Source organism: Larimichthys crocea, chromosome XIII, assembly GCF_000972845.2.
Source record: "Larimichthys crocea isolate SSNF chromosome XIII, L_crocea_2.0, whole genome shotgun sequence".
Taxonomy (NCBI): domain Eukaryota; kingdom Metazoa; phylum Chordata; class Actinopteri; family Sciaenidae; genus Larimichthys; species Larimichthys crocea.
This window is the reverse complement of record NC_040023.1, coordinates 33,486,879-33,503,497: the sequence shown is the minus strand read 5'-3', so window position 1 is coordinate 33,503,497 and position 16,619 is coordinate 33,486,879. Positions and strand designations below refer to the sequence as shown.

Below are 16,619 nucleotides of genomic sequence, written 5' to 3'. Positions count from 1 at the left end.
TGTCTGCTCCTTTAAATCCAAACAGGTTTGTCGTTCGCATGATGTGGGTGTCAAGTAGGCGCACTTGTGTCAATCCCACGGACGAATGAAAACGCACCGTTACGTATTTGGAAAAGAAGCATGTTTTTCTTAATTTCTTCCGGCAGGATAACAGTTGTCAGATGCACGACTGATGCCGACCTTCTCTCATGTCAAAAAGGTACCTCACTTGATAGCAGTATGAATTATTAAATTGCTGTAAATATTCATCACATCAATATCAAGGCACATTGATATCAGCTACAATTTCAGAGCTTTCCAGGTGTGATGCCAACGCATTTGATTCTCTTCCATGAAAAAAAGAGGTCATCTACATCCTGTTGCATGGAAAATCTAATTTGATCTTCATCTGTATCATTATTATGTATAATTTAATGTTTTTGGTACGATCAATTTGCCAGATGTACATTTTTTTTTTTGTATCCGCATGTTATGATCCTGATAAATAAAAACATGTTATCAGTTCACAGACTCTCCACTCTCACACACAGCTCACAAACTTTATTTTTTAACAAAATAAATATTTACATATGATCTGGAACACTTAAAAATTAGCAGAAGAATTAAAATGCATGATATGTACAGTCAGAATAAAACACTTCATGTGCAAAATACAAAGTAAGAAGTCTCGCCTGATGGGAAATGTTACAAAAGATCTACTGCACAGTTAACTCATGTAAAGCTCTGGTTTGGTCTCTCTGGTTTCCAACAGCTTGTTCACTAGATGGAAACCTTTTACACAGGAGTAGGTAGAAAACCTGCATGCTATTAAAAACATGAATGAGGTGGGAGTGTTTTTCCGAATCATTACGTTGTTTCACCACTATGGGGGACGAGTCCTCTCGTCCACATTTGTTACGATGACGTGCGAGTTTTCAACCATCTATCGAGGTTTCGTTTTGGCACTTTTAAATGGATGTTAGTGTCATGCGTCCTCACGTTTCACCTGATAACTACAGACGACAGAGCAAGAGAGACAGAGAGTAAAGCAGGATGGCCATTAGTTGTAGTCGATGTCATCACATATCTATCACGGCAGAGGCAGTGCTTTTAAAAATCAATCAGGTCATATATTCTCAGAAGAGAGTCCCATGAAAGAGCTTCGACTTCACCCCCACAGACTCCCGTGCTCCTTCCCCGTGAACTGCTGCTGCAGGATGCCGTCAGGCCCGTAGAAGTACCCGGAGCAAGACGGCCCCAGGCCTCCAAGCTGGCGGATGGACTTGCACATGGGGCAGGGGTAATCGGACAGACCCTCGATGTCTTGGAAGGCCAGGTTGACGATCTGGTCGCAGCAGGGGTCGCAGTAGAGGTGTCCGCAGGAGAGGCGCTTCAGGCGGGCCTCGTAGGAGATGCAACACTGGCAGTGCGGCAGGTCGGGACCCAGCGACAGGGAGCCGGTCAGGGAGCTGCTCTCCAGGCTGCCGGCGTGACTGGAGCTCTGCTTGGTGGGAGACCTGAGGAGGAAGGAGGACAGACAGACGTCACACACTGTAGAGCTGAAAGTATCAGTCGACTAAATGAATGATCAGAATCTGCTTGTCTCTGGCATTGTAGATAGAATATCTTTGAGTTTTAGACTGTTGGTTGGACAAAACAAACAACGTAAAGCCCAAATGATTGGCTGAGAGACTGTTATGAGGATTCATACTTTCTCAATGAATCAAAACAGTGTTCAGTCTTCATCAATCATGTGACGACAGACAGAAATGTCAAATATGTTTGATATATTTTAGAAACAGTGTCCCCATTACATCATTTGCAATGTGAACATAGGGACAAATTGATTGTCCAGTGAAGGTAAAACTAAAATAATTAGTGATCTTTAAATACTTTCTTCCTTCTTCTGGCTGACAAGCCCCTGAAATATGTTTTTTAATGACTTCTATGGTCCCTATGTGTTTGTTTTATGTTTTAATTCACTGATTAGCCAATGAGGTGTCACAAAAATATTTTAAAAGAGCCACAGGTAATGTCTTTGTCACTCACTGGAAGCTGGAATCAAATTAATCATTTCACCATTCATTTGATTCAATGCAGATTTGCTCGACATCTACAGCAAACAAGCCAAACTGGAGCTCCGGCTATAATAAATAACCTTCCATTCATTTTTTGGATGTATCCAAAGTGTCACATAGTGACAAACAAACAAATTTAAGTCCAATTTGATTTCTTCATGTGACTTTTTCAATTACATAAAACAGAAAAGCAACAAATCTTCACATCAGAGACACGAGAACAAGTGAATGTTTGACTTGAACGATGAATAATCAAACTAGATAATAATTACTCTGACCTCAAAAACACATTACAGCAGGGAACACACTGGGATCAGGCTTTTCCGGTACAGATTTGTTCCAGGGAATAAATCTAACTGGTAAAACAGGACCTTGAACTGATCCATGCAGTGTGGAGTTGAGCGATTACTCGTTCATAAATCATTTTAACGGTCGAGGTGTGTCTGCTGACATTTATGTGTGTTCCGTGTCAGGCTTCAAGTCACGTTCGGTCGGTTAGTTTGGGTGTTGGGAGCTCTGCCTTCCTCATTAATCGGGGCAGTGGATACCTGTGATACCTGATCGTGAAATTTTTATTGTGCAAGAAAATGCTTTATGTGTTAATACTCAGACTTTGCAGGATCTCTGTCTAAGTTGTGTAACATTAGGTGGCCTTCAGGGAGGCAGAGCTGGATGAAATCAGTGCAAATAATGACTCAGAAAAACCTGTTGTCATAACAACTGTGAAGTGAAGGACGAGTTTTTCTCTCTGCATTTAAAAAAAATGATTTTTTACCTGATTTATCACAGCATGGACTGTATTTAATCATTTCACAACACAGATTGAAACAGATTAGCAGTGAGGATTACACAATTAAGGATCATGCAGGGTGATTATTTTCTTTAATATACATGCAAATACGATGAAATGTAATCAGGATCACTGTGAAATCATTAGAGGGAGACTGATCACTCACCTTGTCGACGATGAGTCTTTAAAGCAGTCGAAGCTGAGAGCTGCGAGGATCCTCCACAGCAGGTCCATGCCGGCTCCTCTCATGGTAACATCCAGATTTCAGCGACCTGCTTTGTGGTGAGCGTCATGGAGGAAAGAAGGGACGTGTGAGTGTGTGAGTGTGAGTGTATTTCAATCCAGCATGAAACAACAAGAATTAAAAAACCCTGCACCACCTTCCTCCCCCCTCCCACGCCACCACCTATTTAAATATGCGAATGAAACGATGCATCATCATCATCATCATCATCATCATCATCATCATCATCATCATCATCATCATCATCATCATCATGCTCACCATCCGCAGGCATGTGCAGGGAGGTAAACAAAGCGCCACTGTCATGTCGAGCCTCGGTCGGTGCGTGTTTGAGCTGTCGATGGTTTCTCTTTCGTCGTGTCTCTCCTCCTCCACCACTACCACCACTACCACCTCCTCCTTCTCCTCCTCCTCCTCTTCCTCCACAGCAGCAGCAGCAGCGGCGGCGGCGGCGCAAAGTGGACGCAGAGAGGCGCAGCTGAGTCTTTGATTTGCATCAATCAGAGAGAATCAACCAATGAGCTCAAAGTGGAGCAGGACGCGTCAAAGAGACTGAATCAGGTTCACAAGTTAAACATCAAGAGGAGAAAATAATAATGATAATAATATAATAACAGAATAATAATAATAATAAGAAAAGATGATGATGAAAGATATAAGAAAAAAAAGATGATGATGATGATGATGATGATGATAATAATAATAAAATAATAATAATAAGAATAAGAAAGAAGAAGAAGAATAACAGCAATAATGATGAATAAAATATTGATAATAATGAGATGAGAATAATAATGATAATAAAATAAAACAACAATAAGGATGATAACAATAATAATAATTTGAGAAATAATAATAATAAAATAATAATAATAATAATAATATAAAACGTTTGTTTGCCTGTTATTTGGCCAGTTATGTCATGCACTTTCATTCAAATAAATATAAATTAAAAAAAAAATACAATAAATAAATAATAAATAAATTAAATGTCTATGTTAACATTATTTTCTATTGAAATTAAATATGTATAGTGTTTCATAGGTTGATACAATATATACATATATATTTAATATATTCACATATGAAATAAAATGTCTAGAATATTATATATATATTTTTATATATTATTTACAGCCACAAATTGCCAGACTGAGATGGTTCGGACATGTCCAGAGGAGAGATAGTGAATATATTGCTGAGTTTTGAACTGTCAGACAGGAGGAGGCCTAGAGGAAGACCAAAGAGGAGGTTTATGGATGCAGTGAAAGAGGACATGAAGGTAGTTTTTGTGAAAGACGAGGATGCAGAAGACAGGGTTAGATGGAGGCGACTGATTCGCTGTGGCGACCCCTGAAGGGAAAAGCCGAAAGGAGAAAAAGATTTACAGCTACAAATTAGTTTTAGTGCTGTTAACGCAGCTTCTCGTATCCCAATAATGTGTTCCTGTAGACACTTATTGTTCAGCAGTGACCTTTACTGTACGTGCACCGTGCCGTCATGTGATTACATCATTTGTACTCTTGCATTAATAAGATAAAAAACAGAGCAAGGTTCACTGAAGAAGCTCAAAGAGCCTAAAAGTCCAGAAGCTGTGAGTTCAGTGTCCTGGTAAAGGTCAGCTGCATAAGAGCACACCTGTCATGCAGACAGTAAAGCCCAAAAGGGTCAAACATGTTTTACACTCAGCTGCAGGATCTGAACACAGTGACACATATAACATGTATGCACAGTGTTTAGAGCTCAAACACTGCAGCTTAAGTTCTCACATTTTTAAATAAAAAGAAGAAGATTTTGGTTTATATGTTTATTAAATATGAAAACTACAGTACTTTAAATCAGTGTACTTTAATACTGAGAAGTATTACCTGAAGTAACCATCAGATGGCGACAAATATTTGCCCTAAAACCAAACTAAAATCTCAAAAAACACAAATATTTTATTATTAATAATAATTTTCTCCCACAAAGACGTTTTTATCTTTATTAATGCAAAGAATGCTATAAACATCAGAAACACGTTCCAGTACAGTACACACTAGAGTAAAATCCCACAGGAATAAGAATGTTACTGTTTCTTTCAGGTTGTACTGACATTAAATCCCTCGTGGAGGTTAATGAGTCATGTTACATCATGGTTACTGAGAGATTAAATATATAAATACATATTTAGGCCTTTATATGTTGTACATAGAGGCTACCTGTGTAGTTTAATATCATCTGTCTCCTGCTGATCCATTATTCTGCAGAGGAAGCTGGCACGTAATGAAATCGGTCTCGACTGTGTTACTGTGTCGAGGAAATGTGATCCTGTTTGGAAATCAAATTGTGTGTCAGCCAGGTGTGACCTTGCTTTTTGTTAACGCAGGTGAAGAAGGCGAATTTCAAAACAGCAGCTGCGGACGCACAAACTGTCCAGCTGCAGTTTGCTTCTGGAGGCTATAGATGATAATCTGTCAGCTGCAGTGTTCATCTGTTCTCCTCTGCAGGAGCAGAGGTGTTGGCTGACTTCCCTTCTCTCTCATCACATCTTTTTTTTGTTCTGTGTTTCTGTTTCCTACGTTGTGAAATGTCACGTTTATCGGTTCATTGATATAAAAACAAAAAAGGCTGAGTTACACATTGTGTTAGCTGATTCCACAGCTGGACGCTGCTGTTTTTACATAAATACAAATAAATAAACCAAACAAACCTAAAATTAGCTGAACGAAGCCATCCCCCTTAAAATTCTGTCCATATTGGTCTATCCCACACCTCAGAATTCATGTCTAGTGCCAAATTTCAGCACCATTACAGGACGTGTTGTGTCCTTTATGTAATGACGTGGAAAGTTATGAAAAGTGGAGGTCAGGGTGGGGCATGACACCATCACAGACCTGAGAGTTACCTGTGACCTCAAAGTCTTTTAGTCGCCTAACATGAATCATAACTAGAATTTATTTGCCACTCGCTGTCTTTCACTAACTGTACTTCCACTGTAGATAGTGAGAATTTTAAAGTTGTTGTCACTGGATGTACAAACCTGATGTCTGCAGATTTGCAGAACTGTCCAACATCAGGACAACACATTCTTGTTAAATCCAAAATTTTTCAAAACGAACGACTCATGCATCATGTTTTTGGGGACTACGGTGAATCAACTTAGATTTTCAGCTGCTGCATCACTTTCTCACCCTAACGCCGCAGATAGCACAGAGGATGGAGGCACTGGTGCTTGTAGATAGCAGCCAGCTGATCAATAGATGACCCAAAGAGACAATAGCAGCTGAAAGCCTGAAGCCAGATGAAAGGGCCTCATCTGATCTGGCTCTGAATGACAATCAGACGACAGCTGGAGTGTCACTGGGAATCTGAAAGGCGCAGTGGAGGTGTTACGCACAAATGTGGCCATGGATGAAGACCAATGGTAGTTTCTTTAGAGGTTTCCTTCTCCATGGACCATGATGTTGCACCAGAACCTCTTCTCTACCAATGTTCAAGAACCAGAGCTGATCCGGTGTAAAAGAATTACTCCTGATGTGAACTTCTCTTCCTGATATTTCCCATTTGGAGCCATGATTGCAGAGAGTGTTTTCGAATCATTCATTTGTCATTTTCTTTCACATTTCAGCTCGTAACTGATCACGGATGCTTGTATAGCAGGCTGGTGTTGAAACCAAATATTACAGGAAACCCAGCACTTATTTTGAATCATGTTCCAGAGATCTCGTTGTTTACTTTCATTTGTAATTTTATAGTATTTTGATAGTTCAGGAGACATTTAGATTTACCCTGCTGCAGACTTTTCAATGATTTTCTCAGTTCATTCACAGGCTTTATTGCTGACCTGTGTTCTTTTCCTCTCATGGCATATTTCTGTAGTACTGCAGTGACATTTGCACCACATCCATAATCTAACAGGGCTTTCAGTTGTTCTCCATGAGGGGCATCCGTGTCATTTCTTTTCATTTGAACACGGCCAATTATAGGCACGAGCCCAAGCACGTGCAGGGAGAGGCTGGTCTTTGCACAGTTCATTGCACCAACCATTTGGTGCATATGGACAATCCAACCGACACACACTGAGCATGTGCGCAAAGAGCGCGTTTTTTTTCTTTCCCAACCTGGGTTTGTGTGCATTCCATACCAAGTGTGTCTTTGTAAATATTAAGACTCACCAAATCAATGAATCACTGAGGAGAAAAATAAATCACCTCCACCAGCAACAAACAAACCCCCCTCCCCGTCCTGAAAGGAATGGTGTCTGCTGGAGGAGGGATGGGAGTGGAGGAGGAGGAGGAGGAGGAGGAGGCGGTGTCTCCATCCAAGAGGGATGTTGTGTAGTAAGTAAAGGGGGCGGAGGAGGAGGGAGGAGGGCGCAGCTCTGTGCTACTACGTCAGTGTACATCATAGGGACACGCAGGACCTCTTTCGCTTCAGGTACTCGGGGTGACTCCCTGCACAGAAAAAAAGCGAATCCCGGTCACCCTAAAAAACGCGCTGACCTTCCCAGAGAGGTAAGAAAATGAATAATCCTCTTTAAAAAATGATCTTCATTTTCCTGGAATGCAATATTGTCTAATTTAAACTGCTGCCGTGCATCCAGGTGCACGATAACAGGGAGATTTGCATGCGTCCATGGCACAACTCGACATTTAATTATCATTAAAACGAGTTTATAGGCCTGATAGACCCTAAACCTGTGCCCGAAGGGGACATCAAGGACTAAATCGACCTATGAAGAAGCAAATGTGAGCTTTTAGTTTGAAATGTTGAATTCAGATGAAATTTTTGGATGCCTATTTGCGCAAAAAAAGAATTGCGCCCTTCGTTCTTGTTCTTGCGGGGTGGTCTTGTGCGTTAAGAGCGATCACCATCATCCTTCCAAACGCAGAGGTCTCACTCTGCGTGGGAGGCAGGGAGAGAAGGGTAGGAGGTTACGAGTGTTGATGTTTTAATGTCATTAAACAGCACAAATAATCCGCTTCCAGTTCATCGATCCGGTTTTGACAAATTGGCGATGGTTTTTGGCACCGATGTCCTTGCTCCTCTCCTCCGTCGTCTTCTGTAGTTCAGCCTCAACCGCACTTTTTTTCTCAGATTGTAATAATAATAATAATAAAAAGTTCTCCTTCTTATGCGCTGTTTCATTTCATTTGCGCAAAATCAGGTTGGAGCTCTAAAGTGTCAGCGTGTAGCAGGGTGCTCTGCCCTGCGTCGTGCGCCAAAATGACCTTGTAGAAACCCAGCGGGGAGAATGTGATGGAGAGTGATGAGCAATATATTTTTCTGTTGCTTTGTGGTGGGACCTTGTTTGATATTGTGAGTGTCCTTTAACTCTTGCTGGAAAGCGGAATGAGGAGGGAGGAGGATGGATTTCTGGTTTTATTCTGTGTTTGGAAGTGATGCGTTTTACAACTTGGCATGTGGTGATGTCTTGTCCCTGTGGCAGCCATGATTGCAGCTCTGGCAGTTTCTGAGCTATTAATGTATCCAACCCACATGGAGGGTGGCAGTGAGGGGAGCACGTATACTGTTGCAAACCTGCAGGACTAAGGACATCCTCTTACTTATATATGATTTGTGGTTAAACCTCTCCTGTATGAAGCTGCAGCTCTAGTTGCATTGGTAACATCTGTACAATATAACAGCTTCTCTTTCATCCAACATATCCTGTTGACAGTTTAGTTTTTCTTTTTGGTTCTGGTTGTGAATAGATTCTGCCGCACCAATTCTACTTTTTGATTTCCTGTTTTTGTGCATTAATAATTCATGTTTATATGCAATCCATCCATCAGTCCATATCCATATGGTGCCTGATGCAGGTTTATACAGGTTTGGGTGCTTCCTTTTGAAGTACCAAGAGGGGAACATGCTCACACAGGAAGCCCCAGCTGAGCTGTCACTCAGCGTACTGTACATTTTTGATTGTCAAGCCTCACGGGTTTACCAAACACCAAAAGTAAAGTTGTAAAGTAAAGCTTATTTTTACCGCTCAGTATTCTCTCCCAAGCTTGGCAAATACAAAAAAAGGTTCCCTGAAGATTTTTTAGAGTCGCCAAGCCAAGGATAGGACGGCAACACAAAAAAAACAAACCTCATTCTCAGTTTCACCGAGCTCCCACAACGAACAGCCTGTCCTGAAACGCACAATGCTGCATGTTTGCTCCACCTTTGCAGTGGCAAAGAGAAGTGACTGCTGCAAAGCCAAACCCAGGCGTCTAAACATCTTTTCAAAGCTGAAATATCAGTCGAACAACTGACTGACAGAAGTGTGTATCTTTCGAGTCATTTCTAGAAAAAGAAGGCAGATTTTTGCTGGTTCCAGCTTCTCAAATCTCAGGATTTGATGCTTTTTCTTTGTCACATTTGTTGCTAAACCGAATCATTGGGTTGCTGGTTGCTGGTTGTAAAACAAACTTTCTAAATAGGCCTGTGTGTGTGGGGGAATCACACAGATTCTGCAGATTAATCGATAATGGAAAGAATCATTAGTAGAATCCTGTGGCTAAAGTTTGAGAATGGTCAACAACTTATATGATTCATCTTTCTCTGCCCTCGCTCAGCATCGCTCAGGACAACAAAAGCCAGAAGTGACCGGTCTGCTGCAGGCGAGGCTGACATTCGCATTTAAAGCACTGCTCGTGCAGCTTAACGCACTTGAAACCAGGAGGAGCTGAGGGAGCTGCTCTGTTTGGTGTTCTCATTTTCTGCCTGCTACCCCTGCTGATTGGGCCGTGCTCCGGTCTGTCCACAGAGATTAGCCCTGTCACAAGTTACAACTCGCCTCTCCCTTGCAGCTGGGAGCGACGGCGCTGGATTCATTAGCATAACATCTTAAAAAATAAAACGGGTTTGGGTGCAGTGGAGCACGGCTCTCTTTCTCGACGACCCCCATCCGGGTGTTGTCAGGAGCGGCAATTAGCAAAGCTATTTCAAGTTTGGCTCAGTGCTTCGAGGAAAGGCCGGTCCATTTGTGCTGCATCGTTTTTTTTCTGTTTTTGGCTCATGATGCTGCTGAAACATTCCTCTCTGTAAAGATTTACTGTAGCACTGAGAGATAATCGATGGCCTTTTCCATCGTCGCCAGATGGGTGGGTCGAAGCAGCGATTAGTGTCGAGCACATAACTCTCCATTAACAAGTGACAGTGCATCGGTTTCTTATAGGCCGGAGGAGGCGTCTGACTGCTGTCTTCTGCTTTTATAAACAAATATCATTAATATTCATTGGCCCTGACTTTGTCTTTTGTTTACCCGCCTCTTAATTGGCTGCTACTGTAGTTATGTAACAAACCATCAGGGACAATAAAGACTTATTTTAAGTCTCAAACTTACAAAACAAATCAAAGCTTGGTGCGGTACTAATAATACGTGAATTCTCATTAAGCAGCTGAACATGCAAAAATGTAAATCTTTCTGTGTAACGTTTCTATACAGTTTTAAATTAGACAAATATGGAGAAAAAGGTTGGAGGTCACGTGGAGATTTTGGCACGGGAAGTTTGTACCTTTCTGAAAAACTGAAATTAATTTATAGGTATTTAAAGAAATAGTCCGATATTTTGGGAAATATACCAGTTCACCTTCTTGCTGGGTGTTAGGTGAGAATATTGATACCACACTGTGTGTGTTAAAGGTCCAGTGTGTAAGATTTAGTGGCACCTAGCGGTGAAGTCGAAGATTGCAACCAACTGAAGACTCTCCTACGCCTCACCCTCTTCTTCCAAGCATGTAGGAAAAACTCACATAAAAAGCAAAAGGATGGAAGAGGACCCGCTCCCACTATATATATGAAGGGCTAATTTTAAGACAACAAAAACATAACGACTCATATACACTAATGAAAACATACTAAGGAATATTCAATATTCAATTCCTGCAAATTTTACACACTGGACCTTTAAGTCCTGGAGGCAGGAGACAGCATGAAACTCCCAGTAAAGCTGCAACTTTTAGATGACATATAAACATTGTTAATTAGAGAACTTTACAGCTACAGATCGGCATATTGTTTAATCAAAGAAAGAGATTATTGGCTAGGATAAGCTAATTGCATCCTGGTTTCAGCTCTAAACAAAACAGAAACAAATAAAAGTATTTTACAACGTGACAAAACTATTCCTTTAATATGTGTATATACATATCTTCTAGGAGATAGATTGTTTAAAGACTTGTGACGGTGGATTGATCTTCATCGCAGCAATGAGATGACACACGCTGCGGCTCCAGCAGAAACACAAATAGCTTTGACGCACACAGGTGTAGTGACAACAACTTAATTCATGCTACCATTAAAAAACAAACAAAAAACATTTCATCCATTAAGAGAGAAGAGCTGCGAACTGCGATGGTAATGATGTCTGTATATATTCTTTGTCTGGGAGGATTTACTTTCTTCTTGGAAGTCATTGTGTTGCCTTAAAGTACATAATTCACTGCTACATGTTAACCTGACTTGTGACTGACTTGTGTTGTGTCATGTGTATGAGTCAGTGATTTTACCACTTTGATCCAGAGTGAAATATCTCAACATCTATTGGATGGATTGATGAAGTTTGTAGACGTTCATCGTCTCTCGAGGATGAAGCCTACAGACTGAATCCTAATGGACTGGATAGTGCCTTTGTGGTCTGCTGACCACTCAAAGCACTTTTACAACACTTGTCCCATTCACTTATTCATACACTGATGGCTGCTCATCATGTTTGGCGATCCTCTTGGGTTTTTCTGGCATCAATACAAATACAAGGTCATATTTGTGGTTTAGGGTAAAAATATCTTGAAACACTGCCGTGAAATTTGGTGCAGACCTTGTGTGAACCTGCCATGATGTGGACAAGCCTTGTGTTTATGGTTGATCTGTTTTTTTACTGTATTCGCACGAGGAGGTGAAGCTGGTGATGTACTGAATTGAGCTGCGCCTGGTTTTGACAGAAGACTTGAAACCAGACATTGAGTTCATAAACTCATTGGCAAACTCTTTACTGAGGTTATAAATCGAGTGAGAAGTAGAGTCGTTTTTACATAGGACTCAGTGCAATTGGACTTTGCTGTTGCAGCCAGTGACGCTATCCCCTGCTGGCCATTAGAGGGAATGCAGGATAAAGACACTTTGACGGTGGCGTCACTTCACAAATCCAGAAGCTTATCGCAGATATATATCGGTATAGGAGCATGTGTCATCCACGTTTAGCGTGACATAATGCAGAAAAAGATAATAACTGTTTGAGTGAAGTTATTTCAGACAATAAAGTTTAGTATTAAACTGTATATATATAATATAGTATATATAATATCCAGCCTCTGTTACAGCTCTGAGTCAATCGTCATCGGCCCCAAAAAACAGAACTGGTCGGGCCCTATAGACGTTCTTATTCATCTCAGGATGAACTTTTAATGTTCGGGCCATCAGCAGGTCAATGTTTGAATCTGTACTAAGCATCAGCTGTACTGCACTAATTATTTCCTCTACAGCCCCTGATGTTATTGTGTAAGTAATGATTCATTTTTTTATAATGAATCTAAAGTCATTAGTCGTTTCTCACACTCTCGCTCTGAATCGACTGCTGGTCACAACACTATTAACTCGCAGGGACGTCACACAAGCAGTGAATGCTAATGCACCGAAAAGAGACATTAATGTGAGCTGCTGCTGCTGCTGCTGCTGCGTGCTGTGAGATACTTATTCTGTGCACAACATTTATTTATTTTTTTATCATCCATTCTGCAGGTTTTGAACTGCACCTCTCAGCTTCCCCCTCAGTCTCACTCCTCTTCAGTCCATTTTGCAGAGAGCACAGCCAAAATGGATGCAGGGAGCTGACGTCACTGTGTTTGACATGGTTGCTAGCCGCCTTGGTGCCACCACGGTGACGGTGCACACTAAAGAGTCCAAACAGGGGAACAATGACGTGACTCATGTTAGGCTGCAGATTCTCCCAAAGGGGACTTGGCAGCCCAGGGAGGAGCTATGACCCAGTAAGCCTAACGACCAATCATCATCACACCCTCCTCTCTCAGGCTGCTGTTATGTTGTTAGCCTTGATTGGCCTGAAGCCATGCAGGAGCATAGTGCAGCTGAATAAAACTGTCACTTCCTGCGTGACTCCGTGCAGATGTCACACTCTGGTTGGTGCAGATGAGCAGGAAGTGGACCGAGGCTGCTGTGAAAAGAGTTTTATTTATCTCGCCGATACATCACTGCTGAGGGTCGGGTCGACTCTGGCACCTCTGTCCTTGTGGCCAGAGAACAAGACATGAATAATTGATGGCTCCCTCCCACAGCCTCGGCAGGACTCCCCTTGAAGCGCAGACCAGGGTAGCTGATAGAAAAAGTGATGGATGAGGTGGGATGAAAAAATGCTGGTGGATGGGTAAAATACAGAGTTATCATAAGAGGCTTTGGCTCGGGCCTGGATGATGAGTAAAAGCCAGTGTGTGTGTGTGTAACGGCTTCAAAAGAATACTACATTTTCCACTTCACCCTGCTTCCAGAGAGCTAGAGGGCACTTCAATGACTTTTCCAGTGAAGGCGTTTTTTCTAAACCAGCTCACACATCATTACATTCATTACACATCAGAACTGTTATTGATTTAATCTTTGACGCCATAAGGTGCTTGTTGTTGTTATTATTGAATACAAATTATTTTAGCAAGAAGAATTACAGGATGTAAACCCACAAAGATCTTTATATTATAAATCTAAATGTTTTGCAAAGCAAAATTGAGCCCTGATCATTCTTTGGTTCATATTTTAAAGGTATAGTTTTGGTATTTTGAAGTATGAGTTGTATGAGCTACTCCATAGTCAGTATAACTAAGCAGTAATACAACGCGTGGCACAGTCGGACTTATATGTAAGAAGAAGTCTGTAAGCAAGATACAGATGTGTAGATATCTGTAACATAGCGTACATTTAGACTGATATTTTTGTTTTAAGGTGAACCTTTATAATGTGGCTAAATATATTTTTATATATATATCTCACTGCTAACTATCCCATCCTGATGACTTCCTCTTCGAGTTATTCTACAAACGTCTATCATCGTCAACATCAGCAGCAAAGCTTGCGTTGATGGCGCCAAATGGAAAGTTGTGGGATCACCAAAGTTCTTACAATTCATCCTGAGAAGGACGTGAATATTTGCGGCACATTTTTTGGTTTTCATCCAATAGTTGTTGAGAATTATCACCTCAAACCTCATGGTGTGGCATGAGAGGAAAAATCATGTCAAAGTCATGAGGCTCTGTACAGATTTGGTGCCAATCCATGAGGTGGGTTGAGATTGAGATGTAGGTAGGTGCTTGCAGACAGACATGGCAAATGCTAATAGTCACCAGGTATTTAAAACAGTGAATGTAAAGCTTCCCTGACATATATACATATATACATACTCAGTGTCAGCAGTTTAAACTTTTCGTTTCCCACTGCTCAGCAGTCTGTATATCCTCCGGTTAATATGATATATTTATACATGTATTTATAGACAGCTGCCTTGTCTCTCTCTCTCTTCCACTTTGCCGAGCTGAAATGAAATGAGCATACGGCTGAATGTAATCTCCTGCGGTCTGAGCCCAATCGTGGCAAAGCGACAGTGTGCTTTATTATGAGCGTAGGTGTTTGTTGGGGGGGGGATCTTCAAACAGACGGCAAACACGTGGGCCGTGTTGACCCGGGCCCAGAATACAACGCTCCTGATGGACTCATGGGAGCAGAAAAGACTCTCGAATCGAGTCATCAGCGGCGATGCAGTGGATTAAACATGAATACAAGGGCGTATTTTATTGTGGAGTGCTTCGGGACTGTTTTATGTGCATCTCAGTGGGCTGTGAGGGACATGATGATGATGAAATGGACATAGATATTCACTTGTTCTTCATTTTGTGAAACAAAATGCCCCCAAAATAACCCAAACAGACAAAAAGTAGTACAAGAAATGGCACTAACAGCCAGTTTTGAGACAACACTGCTGTTCGGTTGTTATGAGAATGGACAAAACATCAGACTAAAACCTTAAACAGACTGAAAATATAATTTGTAATTTGAAAACCAGCCTGCATAGAGTATATACCTGCAACTACAAGGTCTATTTGAAGAATAATAATAATAATAATAATAATAATAATAAAGGAAACACTTGTGACATTCGTTCAGATGTGTAAGTATCAGTATGTATGTCACTGGCTCAGAGTAAATTTAAGATGGCACACAGCATAAATGAAAGTATTTCTTTAAAATGATGCAGTTGCAGCTCTGAATCTAAATCAAGGCACAACAACACATGTGGACATTATCTCTGCCAAGCTCGAGTCTTTATAAAGTGAGGCAGAGCAAAATTACAGAAGCTTTAGCACACACGATTTATCTCCAAAAAAGGCTTATTCAGTTGCAGGCTGGTCTTCAAATTACAAATGATGTTTTGAGTCGGATTTTAGTGTTTCAGCAATGAACTCATCATATTTTATTTAACATCCATCGATGTCATCCTGATCAGCATTGCGCTGAGCCTGAGGGACGATCCGATCTATCAGGAGGAGAAAAACTCACTGTGTGCGTCACGACCAGAAATCAAAGATGTCAAGAGAAATTAATTCAGCACTGCGTGACATTAGCAGCCATCTGCAGCTCTTAGGATTCAACACTGACCTAATCATTCCCCCCTATCACTCTCTCTCTTTCTTCAGCACACACATACATGCTGCATTAATCTCTCACTTTCATTTCTTTCCCCCCTCTCTGACTCACACATATACATACGTTCACACACACACACACACACAGACGCAAAACACTCGCAGACAAAGACTATCATCACTTGTGCTCATCTGTCACACTCGCTAACTAACTCGCAGCATCTGTTCTGTCGAACGAGCGTCGACAATTGAATTCAGTGTGTAAACGTGCGAGTGAGAGAAAGGGAAAAGACTGCACAATAAACTGCATCATAGACCGCATGTGTGACTGTGTGAGGGCTAATAAAAGGCATGGAAACGGATCACATCAGCGATTTGATAGTGTGATTTTTCACATGTTTTATATTATAATACATATTAAAATTGGGGAATTTCACATGTTTTATATTATAATACATATTAAAATTGGGGAAAACATTTTTATATATTTCAGAGGAGAGCTTGCTTTTACCAAAACTGCAACTGCATTAATTTCTTCCAGTTATATTGTGAAACTTTCCTTTGTCTTATGTGATGCTAAACAGAATATCTTTAGGGTGTAGACTGTTATACTAAAACAAATCCTTGGGCTTGAACCTTGTAATCCATTAATCAAGAAACTAATGAAAAAATAAAAATAGTTAGTTGCAGGAGAGTGATGGTTTGTGCTAGTTGAAGTTGTGTGTGTGTGTGTGTGTGTGTGTGTGAAGGTGTTAGTTATCCTTGCGGTGATGAAAGCTGAAGGTATATTTGGAGACGGGAATGACTCATCCTGGCTGCTAATTGGATGCGACTTTAAACGAACGCGAGAAATTCAAATGGAAAAATATTCGATGTCAAGCACAGAGAGACCCGCAGAAACATTTCACACCTTTCG

At 41.0% G+C, this 16,619-nt stretch overlaps 1 protein-coding gene across 1 annotated transcript in view; it reads left to right on the top strand.

Annotated features, from left to right (window-relative positions):
* The first annotated feature begins 7,390 nt into the window (after positions 1 to 7,390).
* sv2a (synaptic vesicle glycoprotein 2A) overlaps positions 7,391 to 16,619 on the top strand; it is a 44,945-nt gene continuing 35,716 nt past the window's right edge. Inside the window, exon 1 of the mRNA XM_010749595.3 lies at positions 7,391 to 7,587. The gene's annotated coding sequence lies outside the window, so the exon portion shown is untranslated. The remainder of the gene's footprint in view (positions 7,588 to 16,619) is intronic.